At 37.0% G+C, this 15,106-nt stretch overlaps 1 pseudogene; it reads right to left on the reverse strand.

Moving 5' to 3' along the window:
• Positions 1-15,106, reverse strand: part of LOC125667386 (uncharacterized) — a 115,268-nt pseudogene that overhangs the window by 84,649 nt on the left and 15,513 nt on the right.

A 15,106-nucleotide genomic window follows, 5' to 3' on the forward strand; every position in this document is an offset into this window, starting at 1 on the left:
CCAAAATACAGGTGACTCTCAATAACTCGAAGTTCAAGGGAACTTGACAAAACTTCGAGAAATTGAGAGTACGAAATTGGGAAACTGAAGGTCCGCCGGTATGGTTCAGATTTTACAGTATCCAGAAATATTTACCAACAAGATCATATGATATCGTTTTCACATGTTTTCTTGCATATTGTCAGGTAGTTAATTTGATATCAAAATAAAAAGCCATATTTTGCATTAATAAAAACATTTTAAAGTTTATGTACTTATTTGTTCTTTAATCATGCTTAGATAGGCATACAAAATTAAGTTCCGATGAAGCTTTACTATCGCAAACTAAACAGAGCACAATATGTTATGTCGCTTTACCCAAAGCAAATATTCTAACGAATGAGTAAAACGATGTTTTAGAGTAACTTTACACAAAAAACAAATTCGAGAAATTTAACCGTCTGTAGATCTCTAAATTTATGTATAAAACTTACTTTCTCGTTGTCACGTCAAAAAAAATTATAGATTTTATTCATAGTCGGATTATATATAATTTTAATCATCATGACACAAAACCCCAGTGCAAGATGTAAAGTGACCAATTAGCCAATTATATACTCAAGTGTGTCGACCACCTCCTCAAAGAGGCATGGGCGATGTTTCAGCTATGTAAACATCTAATTACTCCTCCGACATTCTACAAAATCCAGGTAAGGCCCAAGCGGAAATTATTAAACGCTTGGGTAACGGTGGGTATACACTACCACCCAGTCTATGCGAAAGACATCGGACCGTCGGACCTGACCGATGTGCAGTGCCTCAGGTCCGATGCATCATTTTTTACACCGGTCCGGAATGTCCGATGTCTCAGTGTCCGGTTTTGAGTTTTACTATTCTGACAAGGAGTCATTTAATTGTTTGTTATAAAAGTAAAAAATATCACACAAATCCAAATACGCAAATGAATGTGATTAAAACAGCATATGGACCGTCTAAAGTATTATGCGGGAGGGATCCCTGGTATAGTATTACTAGTATAATAAATAAGATTTCCTTGGTTTTGCATTTTCACGTGTTTCACTTTTTTACATTAGGTTTTTCGGTCTGACAAAATTTGGTTTGGTCCGGTGTGTTCATTGATTACATAGGACTGAATGTCCTGTGTGGTCCAAAAAACTTTCGCATAGACTGACCACCACTTCAAAACATCGAGAGTGAAAAACAATGAAATGTGTTTTACGGGACCCAACTTCTCTTCGAGAGATCGAACGTTCGAGAGATCGATAGTAAATTTGCTTTGTTATGTAGAGAAAAAAATAGGGACCATGATCTCACTTCGAGAGATTGAAGTTCAAGCCATCGAGAGTCACCTGTATAGAAATAAAACAAATAAATGGATGGATTTTTTTTTACCCCCACCCTACTCCGATTTCAAGTCAGTTCTACTTCTAGTATGCAGATCATGCAGTACTGTCACTGCCCTGTAGCTCTGATAATAAATAAATCAATTAATCAATATATAGATCGTTTTTATTGTGGAGCAATTTCATCAAAATTTCCTCTGTCAAATTTTGCTAAATTCTCAATTTTTACCTGACAGTGTCTTTTATGTGTGCTTTTATAAAGAAACAAGTATTGAAAGATTTATAGTGACATTTCAGACTGTGTTAATAAAATATATCAGTGATAATGCGTAACCAAAGTCTTCCGAATCTGGAACGTAACAGTGTAATCTCGGTTGAGATTCGGCTCGACTGGATGCCCATCAGTCCATATATCCAGCCGAGCTGAATCTCAGCTGATGTCCACTTTATTGTCACCCTCCTCGCCATAACATTTCGTAAAAGCCACATCATTGACAGAGAAAGAGAGATTCACTATTTATACCAATGATTTAAGTTTTACCATTATGGTCAACAGTACTGATCTTGAATCACGATCAAAATTAGGGCTGGGACGACTCAGGGTTAGCTCGATTCGGTTTCGAATCAGAATAGCACGGTTTGGTTATTTTCGATTCGGTTCATGTTAGGTCCATTTTATCTAATGACACCACACAAATTAACAATTTTAATGAGTAGCATATTTGGTTTTATTTTATTCAAGTTATATAACTATATGTCGTCATTTGCAAGCATCATATCTATTCATAATGGCATTTTATAACTTTGATAGAAAAAAACAAACATTGACAGTCTATTAAAATTTGTTATATTAATGTGCTGCATAAGTTTTGGATTATTAAACAAATCTATAGCGAATCTAAAATGTATATGATATTATTTTCATTGATATGCAAAAATTCAACAATTCTATCAATTGAAAGTCTTTGAAAATCTCTCCTTTATTGGTTTACTTCTCTCATATTAACTGTCAAATCTGTGTCATTACCTACGATGTTGATTTCACTTCACCACTCGTCCACTGACAGAAATGCTATATGTCATGTAAAGATAAACTGCAATGATCTTACGGACCATATTTTGTTGTTATCTGAGATGTGAAAATGCTAACTCTCAACACAGTAGTGATTTAAATCACATCACTCGGATGCCATATTTGTTGTTTTGGTGAAAGTAAAATCTAAACCGAACCGAAATCCGGAATTTGTAATCGAGCATCGAATCGAATGGTATGAATCGCGGTGCACCGAAATGTTCGGTGCACCGCACATCCCTAATCAAAATGCCTCAAGTCATGGGGGCTGACATCTTGGCGCGACAGTTTCATTTCCCAGCTAAATATCGGCATACGTTTCAATGTCTCTGATTCGATGATGATTGTGAAATCAGCCAATGACATGTTTCCTTTTATAAATACCCATATTAGTCTGGTTCTTGTTCCCGTCACACATTGATCACTCCAACAAGTGATTGATGAATGGTGGGCACGGGAACCAGACTGACGATTTATTCTTTTCTCATTCAACAAGGAACAGTCAGTGGATGGAATAAACAAACAAGAATGAATGGGTACTTTTATTTTTATTTAAATTTTTCCTAACTTTCGGTCAGCGCTTCTTTAAAACAGTTATTTAAAAAAAAGTTGGCCTCAATTGTAAAGTAATTTAAGAGGAACTGCAGTCCCACTTACCTTCAAAATATGACACCTTGGCCCCTTTCACTGCAATGACAGGATGGTTGGATCCATCAAACTCCTGAGCCTGAGAAATTAAACTAGAGTTATTATAACAGGATTAATACCATTAAAGAATACCAATAACCCCCCCCCCCCCCCCCCCCCCCATACAGTGGGAAATGGTGAATTTGTGCCAAATGAAGAATAACTAGTTTTTAAAGGGTTTTTACACGATTTTTATTGTTTGTAAATTTATTTGAAAATGTGTTTTGAATCGTGCTATTATTATTTTTTCGATATAGAGCGTGCTTTAGTGATTATTTTGTATCGAAAGTGCAAAAAGCCAGATATGCATATTTTCGCGCCATTAGTATGTGACGTCATACGTGTTAATCGCGGTGAAGCGAGCACGCATGAAAACATTTAAACAAGTTGTGAACAGCACATACAGCAGGCTATTGATACAAAATGGAGATATTCAACAGTTACAAGTTCCATTATATTGTGTTGTACAGTATATAGCTGTAATAATCAGCACAAAAAAGAAGAGTTACTTTACTTTTACCAATGAGGCAAGTCGGAGAAATTTTGTGAGCTTAGAACTAAATTTAGAACCAACGGAAAACCATCTTCAATGACGAACTTACATATATCATTCTAACCCATTTAATTCATGATATCGACATTTCTGTTTACAAATTCCTTCAGACTGGACATAATCAGAGACTGCCTTCAGTTTGAGAACTCTTAGGCCTATAGCTTACCAGGTATTGAGGCAACCATTGAAGTCGCCGTGGTCTGGCACCCACAGAAATTTCTGTGTAGCATACACTTTTTATATATATACACAGTTCTTTGATTTCATATGCAACGATATATTGCCTGTCAAAATGTTTGCAAACGAAATGTGTCATTCAGATATTTAACAAAAGTTGAAAACGTTCCATCCTTTCTGTGAGCGGGATCTCCGTCCGAATGGTCAATGTCGATGTAGTATTAGGCTAATATAAATGTTTGCTGAGGGAATTTCTTTAAGATTTGGCTCAGTGGCAGGTTCAAATATGTATGGCGGAATCTTAAATGCTAACGGGATGTCATCGATGTCGGAACATTAACTATCGATTCTGTATAATTTATGACTTTCAATAGAATCTATTCACACACACATACATAGCTGCTGCAGTACATTGACACGTATGACGTCATGACGCATCACGTGACTAGATAGCTCATTAGTGATGATTTGAGAAGCTGAAGCTTTGAATATATGCAGATAAAATGCATGTTTGCATCAATTATTGGTAGTAATGAAACAATATAACATCAGAAACGTGCTTTATTAAGATTACTCCTTCTGATTTTAATTACATTAAAAATCGTGGTAAAAACCCTTTAAGATACACTCTCGACTATTACCTTAACAATGGAAAAATATTCATAACTTCTTTGAATATTAAATGGGCCGTCTAGAGACGGACAAGGTGATTCCAGTATACCCCACCCCCTAAATTCATTTGTGCATAGCGGGAGTGGGGGGGGGGGGGGTGTGTGTGTGTGAAAAGTTGGATTATATGCCTGTATTGTCCTCTAGACTAGAAAACACTTAAGACTGTGTTGCTATTGATAATTGGATCCCCACCAAAACTGTAGAGCTCTTCTGCATTGGAGAGTAGGAAAGTTTATCGTTGCTGCTAATTAGGCCACACCAATTTGTAAAATAGTTCTTCGGATTTTCAAACAAAAAAAGTGAGGCGAGAGGGCGAAATTATTTTACAAATATTATTTTTAATTTTGGAGATAAAAATTATGAGGCGAGTGAATGCAAAAAATATAAATATTTTTAATTGAATTAAGTGTGATTTTAAAAAGCAGGCGCCTAAAAATAAAGATCTAAAATCATCAGATATCATTTGTTTACCACATAAACTTTATATTTTTCAACTTTGTTGATATAGTTTACGTCAATAAATAAGAAGTATTTCAGGTTTCAAAGACTTATTTTCTTTATACTTAATACATGTACTTTGCAACATTAACTGATAAGGTTTTGTTGAAGAATTCTATTTAAGTTTCATTTCTACAAACTTTCGATTCAGAGATGTGCATATTGCTAGGGACACATCCAGTTTTGACATTCATTGCAAATGCAATATCCATTGCATCGCTTTAAGCATTTTCTTGAATTTTAATATGACATCACCAAACCTTTTGTGAATTTGTCGTTAACTGTCGGTCCGGTTTAAAATAGTCATCGATCAGTACCCCTTGCTTGTTGTAAGAGGCGAATAAATGGGGCGGTCCTTCAGATAGGACTGCAAAAACTGAGATCCTTGTCACAGCAGGTGTGGCACGATAAAGATCCCTCAGTGCCATAAGCGCTGAGCATAGGCCTAAATTTTGCAGCCCTTCACCGGCAATGGTAACGTCTTCATGTGAGTGAAATATTCTCAAGAGAGACTTCAGTCAATATATAGGCTAATCAAACAATCAATCATACGCTATCAATGTTCTCTAAATAGTGGCATCGAATAGCGCTTCAAAAGTTTCATCGGCTTCCAGTTCGATTCCAGCATAAGGAACAACTTCCAATCCAGTGTTATGAAGTATTGTACATATTAAGATTGACATCATGAATAACTTAACCGTATTACACTGTTAGGAAATTTCTCGAGAGCCCGCGCTTCTGTCATTTGTCAGCATATACATCAAGGTTATTTGTGCGCTTGTTGTAAAAACTAAAAAAAAATATTTACGGATATTTTTGAACACGCGGGCGGATATTATTTTTTTATAATATTATAATTTGGATTTGTTACAAATAGAAGCGGCGAATCCGACGAACTAGATTACAAATTGGCATGGTCTTACCCCAAAATTTAAAGTGTCATCCAATAACCCAAAAGTCCAACAATAACATATGTTCAAAGGTAACATGGGGCAGTGGGTGGATAAAAAACTATGCACATTTTTATAGCTGTCTTTAATGGGGCAGGAATCTACCACTACTCCCTGCAATCTTTGCTTGAAACTGATCAATGCTTCAGTTGGAGAATGTACTGTTGCAAAAACTGAATTTAAGTTGTACTTACCCCCCCCCCCCTCCCCTCCAAGTGTCAGACTTACAGACACCCTGACTTAGGTTGTACTTACATCAGCCCTCCAGAGTGTCAGGCTGACAAACATCCCAGACTGGTCTACAAGCTGAAGGATTCTCTTTGTGACTTCTTTCTGTTTGGCTATGGTGGTGGTTACATCTGCACAGGTCTTCACCACACCAATCACATCTAGGAAAACATCACATAAGCAAGTTATTTGTTTCATTAATACAATTGGCAGATGTGCATATTATGCCAATTATAGTGAGAAATGACCTGTTTATATCTGACCCACAAACTACTGACAAACAGATGCATTGCGCCATACCATAATATGACCTGTCTATCACAAGCATATAAAAATGTGTCAATAATGAAAATACTAAAAGGTACATAAAATTATAATTCAAAGCTTAACACACCAACAACAGAATCGGGAGTCTTGCTGTTCAGCTCATTGATTTTTACAAAATTGAAATTTGTTGTTCTCGGCAGACTGCTGTCATCCTCACAGGGTTCAATGATGGTGTCAGTGTTAAAGTCCATCTCGTAGACATTCTGGATTGTTGTGTATTGTTTGTTGGCTACTTTCAGTGAGGCTTCACTGAAGTAATACACCTGTAGAAACCAATATTCTTATGAATTATAACAATTCCAGGAACAACTAAACTCAAAGTGTCAAGGAGGACATAGAAAGATCAAACATTTGTATTATTTCACAAAAGCATCTGAATCCGAAGTGTTGATCAAAAGCAAAATTCTTAAAATACCTACCTTGTTGACCTCCAGTACTTCATAGAAGTTATCTACAGCATTATTGAATCCAGTAGCCTTAATCTCAGCCGAGTCATCAGTAAGAGTTACAACAAACAGCTTTCCCTCCCTACGAGGATTTGAATACGGTCTGATCCTACTTTTATATATAACACGTGCTTTGATTCTCCATCTGAAGTAATTAAGTTATTCATCAAAAATACTTAAGATTATTGCACAAGGATGACTTGGTCATAAAGGACTCATCATATTTGTAAGTGTACATGAATATATTATGAATTGCAAAAAGGCTGACCTTTTTTTAAAAACTGAATCAACATTCATAAGAATCATAATGAAATAAGAAAAACAAGAGGTACTGTGAGCAATGCTCACCAAGAATACCGCCCGCTTACCAAATTTCCGAAAGGGTGTTGGTAATAGGTATAAACTACCTCTTTTCTGAGTGTAAAAAACAAAGGGCATGACAAACCGAACCATATTGCTACTTTGATGTCCATTGCGTGTGACCTTTGACCTTTTGACCCCAAAATTGATAGGGAACATCTTCATCCCATGGGTAATCCATATGTATGATATGGTGACTGTAGGTGGAAAGGATAACGCTTTAGAGCCCTGAAACCATATTGCTACTTCGATGTCCAGTGCACTTGACCTTTGACCTTTTGACCCCAAAATCGATAGGGAACATCTTCATCCCATGGGTAGTCCATACGTATGGTATGGTGACTGTAGGTGGAAAGGATAATGCTTTAGAGCCCTGAAACCATATTGCTACTTTGATGTCCAGTGCGCGTGACCTTTGACCTTTTGACCCCAAAATCGATAGGGAACATCTTCATCCCATGGGTAGTCCATATGTATGATATGGTGACTGTAGGTGGAAAGGATAACGATATAGAGCCCGGAAACCATATTGCTACTCTGATGTCCAGTGTGCTTGACCTTTGACCTTTTGACCCCAAAATCGACAGGGAACATCCTCATCCCATGGGTAGTCCATATATATGATATGGTGACGGTAGGTGGAAAGGATAATGCTTTAGCCCGGAAACCATTGCGTCTACAGACGGACGGATGGACAACCCGATTCCAGTATATACCCCCCCCCCCCCCCCCCCCCAACTTGTTGCGGGGGCTATAATAACAAAAACTCATGTCTCCCAATTCAAATTACAATTACTAGTTTTATACTTAAGAGACCCACAGGCCTTATCAGTCACCTGAGTACTAGGGCTATGAAATCTTGAAAAAATATTCCTGTTCTGAATATCTAAGCTAAATTTTAACATTCAGCAAAAGTATAAAACAGCATGTGTTCTTACAACTTCAATACTATAATGCTATAGGTGTATTAACATTATAACATTAAAAGATTTGACTAATTTGGACCCATCCTAGAGTCTAAACTCTGGGTTGTGAAATTCACCATTTTTTGTACTTCCTTTTCTACTATTCCTTAGTATGCATTTAGCTTTTATACAGTATCAGCAAACTCACACATAAACACTATATACTAGGTTTAACCACACCCTGGGGTCAGAACCCCTACCCTGGGGATCATGAAATTTTCACAATTTTGGTAGAAGCGTTTCTGCTTTACATCTTAAGGATATGCGGGACGATGATCATGTGATGGTTGCGAATTTATTATAAATCTAGAACCGGACGCAGCGTAGTTACAGCTTCCCGAGAAAAATCACAATGCTGTACAGACACACTATATGACGTCACAATAAAAAAGTACGTCACGACGTTATATCACGGGGAAAATGTCATATTTTGTCGTAATTTGCTACCGCTGTCAAGTGTCATGTATAAATCTGTTGATTGTCAAATGATAATCTTTATTTTATGTTGATTACAAGTCCCCCTTTTCATATACATTGCATATATTATATATTTGTATGTGCCAAAGTAATTTTGATAGTATAGCCTACAAGTCATCGAAATCGCTCCTACATGTACATGCAATTTGCATATCTAGCCACTTACAAAAACCAAGTCAATCGTGTGTAAACAATGACTCGGTGCAAGTGTAAGATGATGATCGTTTGTTGATATTCACTATAGTAGTGTGAAACTAGAACTGGACACACATTTCTCCGAATCTTGCTTGGGAAACGTACGAACTATTCAGGTGCTTTTATAATCGATCCTTGTTTGCGAAAAATACCCCCCCCCCCCCCCCCTTATGATGACAATCATTACTTTTCGTCAAATTTTAACGTCCATACTAGGACTGATTAATTTTCGCAAGCATTTTCATGTAAATACAAGTACGCTTTATCTTTTAAACTAATTCATATTCCATATTATTTTTACTAACTTTACGAAACACTGGTGCGGAAATGGTAACTAATGCAAAAAATATGACGCACATCGGAATGTATGTGAGAAGCAAACGCGTGAAAAAGAAAACAAGAGGCCCATGGGCCACATCGCTCACCTGAGTCACCTTGGCCCATATCTGAAGACTTCCCATATATATTTGCATGTAAAACCTAATAGTCCCTATTATGGCCCAAACTACCCTTTGCAAACTTGAATCTACACTATGTCAGAAAGCTTTCATGCAAATGTCAACTTCTTTGGTCCAATGGTTCTTGAGAAGATATTTAAAGCTTTTTCATATATTTGTATGCAAAACTTTGACCCCCCCTCCCCACTCGTGGCCCCATCCTACCCCCCGGAGGCCATGATTTGAACAAACTTGAATCTGCACTATCTCAGAAAGTTTTCTTGTAAATATCAGCTTTTCTGACTCAGTGGTTATTGAAAAAAAGACTTTAACTATATATTTGTATGTAAAACTTTGATTCCCCCTTGTGGCCCCATCCTACCGCCGGGGGACATGATTTGAACAAACTTGAATCTGCACTATGTCAGAAAGTTTTCATGTAAAAATCAGCTTTTCTGGCTCAGTAGTTCTTGAGAAGAAGATTTTCCCTATATATTTGTGTGTAAAACTTTGACCCCCCCCCCCTTGGGGCCCCATCCTATCCCCGGGGGCCACAATTTGAACAAACTTGAATCTGCACTATGTCAGAAAGTTTTCATGTAAAAATCTGCTTTTCTGACTCAGTGGTTCTTGAGAAAAAGATTTTTAAAGATTTGTCCTATATATTTGTATGTAAAACTTTGATCCCCCCACTTGTGGCCCCATCCTACCCCAGGGGCCCATGACTTGAACAAACTTGAATCTGCATTATGTCATGAAGCTTTCATGTAAATCTCAGCTTTACTGGCTAAGTGGTTCTTGAGAAGAATTTTTTTAAAAATTTTTCCCTATATATTTGTATGTAAAACTTTGATTCCCCTTGTGGCTCCATCCTACCACCGGGGGCCATTATTTGAACAAACTTGAATCTCCAATATGTCAGGAAGTTTCAGGTAAATTTCAGCTCTTCTGGCCCAGTGGTTCTTGAGAAGAAGATTTTTAAATTACCCACCCTATTTTTGCATTTTTGTGATTATCTCCCCTTTGAAAGGGACATGGCCTTCATTTGAACAAACTTGAAAGCCCTTCACCCAAGGATGCTTTTGGCCATGTTTGGTTGAAATTGGCCCCGTGGTTCTGGAGAAGAAGTCGAAAATGTGAAAAGTTTAACAGACAGACGGACAGACAGAACAGACAGACAGACGACGGACAAAAAGCTATCAGAAAAGCTCACTTGAACCTTCAGTTCAGGTGAGCTAAAAAGGTGCAAAGTCACAAATTGTGTGATACATGAATACCTAGAAAAATAGCATGGAGACGAAGAGTTTAACGATACTAGCTACCATGGCCGCAGAAATGCTGTTGATCTTGTAAAGGAAGTAGTAGCTCATATTGACATTAACTAGATCTAACCCGTGGTTTGAAAGAAGACGAATTATAGAGCTAGACTAGACGTTATCACCTGCATATGGTGTTTATATATCTCAACTGATTCGATATACAAGAGCTTGTTCTGGGTATAGTCAGTTTTTAAATCGAGTTAAGCTACTGACAAACAAGTTGATGGTACAGGGATTTCAACAGTCTCAATTGAAGTCAGCATTTCGCAAATTCTATGGTCGTTATAATGATATAGTTTGTCAATATAACCTATCATTGGGTCAAACGCTGTCTGACGTGTTTCATACCAATTGTTAAGCCATTCTTGGCACACTGATTTTGACTGCGGATAACTCCGTTTACCTGATCAGGATATAGGGCTCACGGTGGATGTGACCGGTCAACAGGGGATGCTTACTCCTCCTAGGCACCTGATCCCACCTCTGGTGTGTCCAGGGGTCCTTGTTTGCCCAACTATCTATTTTGTATTGTTTATAGGAGTTATGAGATTGATCACTATTTGTTATCTTCACCGTGCACATATACTAGGGTAAGGTTGTTTTCCCTGTTTTGTACTAGGATAAGGTTGTTTCCCCTGTTTTGTACTAGTGTAAGGTAGTTTTCCCTGTTTTGTACTAGGATAAGGTACTTTCCCCTGATTTGTACTAGGGTAAGGTTGTTTCCCCTGTTTTGTACTAGGATAAGGTTGTTTTCCCTGTTTTGTACTAGGATAAGGTTGTTTCCCCGGTATATACTAGGATAAGGTTGTTTTCCCTGTATTGTACTAGGATAAGGTTGTTTCCCCGGTATATACTAGGATAAGGTTGTTTCCCCTGTTTTGTACTAGGGTAAGGTTGTTTCCCCTGTTTTGTTCTAGGGTAAGGTTGTTTTCAGTTTTATACTAGGGTAAGGTTGTTTCCCCTGTTTTGTACTAGGGTAAGGTTGTTTCCCGTTTTGTACTAGGGTACGGTTGTTTTCTGTTTTGTACTAGGGTACGGTTGTTTTCTGTTTTGTACTAGGGTACGGTTGTTTTCAGTTTTGTACTAGGGTACGGTTGTTTTCTGTTTTGTGCTAGTGTAAGAATGTTTTCCCTGTTTTGTACTAGGGTACGGTTGTTTCCAATGTTTTATACTAGGGTAAGGTTGTTTTCCCTGGTTTGTACTAGGGTAAGGTTGTTTTCCTTTGTTTGTTTGATATTCGTAGGATTGGTTAACTATATATCGTTAACCGAATGGTGACTGTATTATCTGCCATAATACTATCCATCTCATTGCGATCCAGCCTCACCCTCCAACACCTCCCAAATGCACCAACGTAGTGAAGTTGAAGTGTGTTGTAGTAACATACATATGCTCCGTATGGGACGTATGGGTTGTCCCATGGTTTAAAAATAAATAAATATAAATAAATAAGGACCATCGTGTACCAACACGTCTAATGACTGTGGTACTGTCTTTTGATGGCCGGACACATACATGTGGTCATATGTCATAAATCATAATTAAATAAAGAAGTAACTTATAAATGATTAATACAAATGATAAAGAAAATTTAATATAATAATTTTTATTTGATTTGATTTATTTAATAATTATAATAATAATAATTTGTGTTTAATATATTATATATTTTTTTATAAATAACAGAATATTTAATATTTATTTGGATTTTAATAGAAGGTAATAATTAGTAATAATTAGTAATATTAGTAACAGGTAATAGTAATAGGGATGTACATGTAGGTATGTATATACATGTGAAATAACTAAAATATATACAGAAAAGAATTAGGGTAGGGTCGCCAAAGAAAATTTTGATAATAGAGTGCTACTAGTTATTAGTTATTAATTATAAATTTTGCCATACAACAATTTTGAGATCGTCATTAGGCAAGAATTTTGAGGTCGTCATCAGGTGCTACACCTCATACCCTGTACCATGTTTCTGTAGCTAGATCCAGCTTATATATGTACTAGGGTAAGGTTGTTTCCCCTGTTTATATACTAGGATAAGGTTGTTTCTCCTGTTTGTACTAGGGTAAGGTTATTTTCAGTTTTGTACTAGGGTACGGTTGTTTTCTGTTTTGTACTAGGATAAGGTTGTTTCCCCTGTTTTGTACTAGGATAAGGTTGTTTCTCCTGTTTGTACTAGGGTAAGGTTGTTTCTCCTGTTTGTACTAGGGTATGGTTATTTTCAGTTTTGTGCTAGGGTACGGTTGTTTTCTGTTTTGTACTGGGATAAGGTTGTTTTCTGTTTTGTACTGGGGTGAGGTTGTTTCCCCTGTTTTATACTAGGGTACGGTAATTTACTCTGCTTTGGACTAAGATAAGGTTGTTTTGAGTTATTGACAAATAATATTAAAATTTTAACCCGATTTGTTCAGGTGTGAGACTGTCAATCTTATGCACTCTTCCAGATCCTCCAGATGGGTGAGCCTTCAGAGAGCAGTGGCCTTTGGATGTCCCTGTAACATAGTAACTTTCATTTACACAATTCACATTTAATATTTCTTTTAATAAGTACTTGGTTATTAAGGCATAATATACGTTCCCAATTAACCCTTAACAAATTCAACACAAGAGGCCCATGGGCCACACAGCTTACCCGAGTCACCTTAGTTCATATCAAAACATTTTCCCTATACATTCACAAGTAAAACTTTGATTCCCTATTGTGGCCCAACCCTACCCCAGGGGCAATGATTTTAACAAACTTGAATCTGCATTATGTCAGAAAGCTTTCATGTAAATATCAGCTTTTCTGGTTCAGTGGTTCTTGAGAAGAAGATTTTTAAAGATTGTTCCTATATATTTGTATGTAAAATTTGATCCCCTATTGTGGCCCCATCCTACCCCCTGGGATCATGGTTTTAACAAACTTGAATTTGCACTATGTCAGGAAGTGTTTATGTAAATTTCAGCTCTTTGGACCCAGTGGTTCTTGAAAAGATTTTAAAATGGCATGACCCTATTTTTGCATTTTTTTTTCATTATTTCCCCTTTGAAAGAGGCATGGCCCTTCATTTGAAATTTCTATGTTCTTTATAACAATCTAGTTTGTCAATACAACCTATCATTCAAAACGATCAAGGTCACAGTGATATAAAAAGATACACACCCTCTTAAAGAATACATCAACTGACAAGGTTCAACCTAATAATCCTAGCTTCACAATGTCCTGTTAAAACTTCAAAAGTCAACAAACTAAGTGCATCTAGCAGTCTATGCGAAAGACATCGGACCGTCGGACCTGACCGATGTGCAGTGCCTCAGGTCCGACGCATCATTTTTTACACCGGACCGGAATGTCCGATGTCTCAGTGTCCGGTTTTGAGTTTTACTATTTTGATGCGGAGTCATTTAAATGTTTGTTATAAGTAAAAAATAGCACACAAATCCAAATACGTAAATGAATGTGATTAAAACCGCATGGACTGTCTAGAGTATTATACGGGAGGGATCCCTGGTATAGTATTACTAGTATAATAAATAAGATTCCCTTGGTTTTGCATTTTCACTTGTTTCACTTTTTTACATTAGGTTTTTCGGTCTGACAAAATTTGGTTCGGTCCGGTGTGTTCATTGATTACACAGGACCGAATGTCCTGTGTGGTCCAAAAAACTTTCGCATAGACTGATCTAGTAAAAACAACATGAAATAAGAGTACCGCCAACAGTACATAATATGCCCATGATTTTCTTACCAAGTGATACTGCAACCTTGACCTTGAAAAATAATAGGCATCTTCCTCTCATCATGGTGATTCAATACACCAAATTGTACTATCCTGGATCTTGCGGTTCGGTTTGTATCCTGCCTACAAGAATTTCCTACTAAGTCATACTACAACCTTGACCTTTGATCCTCATAAACAAAAGGCTTCCTCCACTTGGCATGAGGGATATGTGTATCAAGCTTGACAGTCATAGCCCCAATAGTCTGTATTCTGCCAACAAGGTTTACTTATCAATTAATACACAACCTTGACCTTTGACCTTGAAAAATAATAGGCATCTTTCTCACATCATGGTGATCAAATATACCAAGTTGCAATAATCTGTAGCTTACGGTTGGGTTAGTATCCTGCCTACAAGGTTTTTCTACTAAATAATACTATGACCTTGATCTCTGACTTCTGACCTTGAAAAACAATAGGCATCTTCCTCTCATCATAATACCATAATACATTCCGTCTTTGAAGGGTGTATGAAAATTAAGGTGTATAACAAAACAGTTATAGATTATAGTTATAGAACAGCTGTTTTACTTGACCCTCGGATTCAGACAAAAGATCCCTTGTTGGGTCCAACTAACCAGCTGTTGTATGCGTATCAATAATGGTATACTAGGTGTGAGGAGT

Source organism: Ostrea edulis, chromosome 8 (genome assembly GCF_947568905.1).
Source record: "Ostrea edulis chromosome 8, xbOstEdul1.1, whole genome shotgun sequence".
Classification (NCBI taxonomy): Eukaryota; Metazoa; Mollusca; class Bivalvia; order Ostreida; family Ostreidae; genus Ostrea; species Ostrea edulis.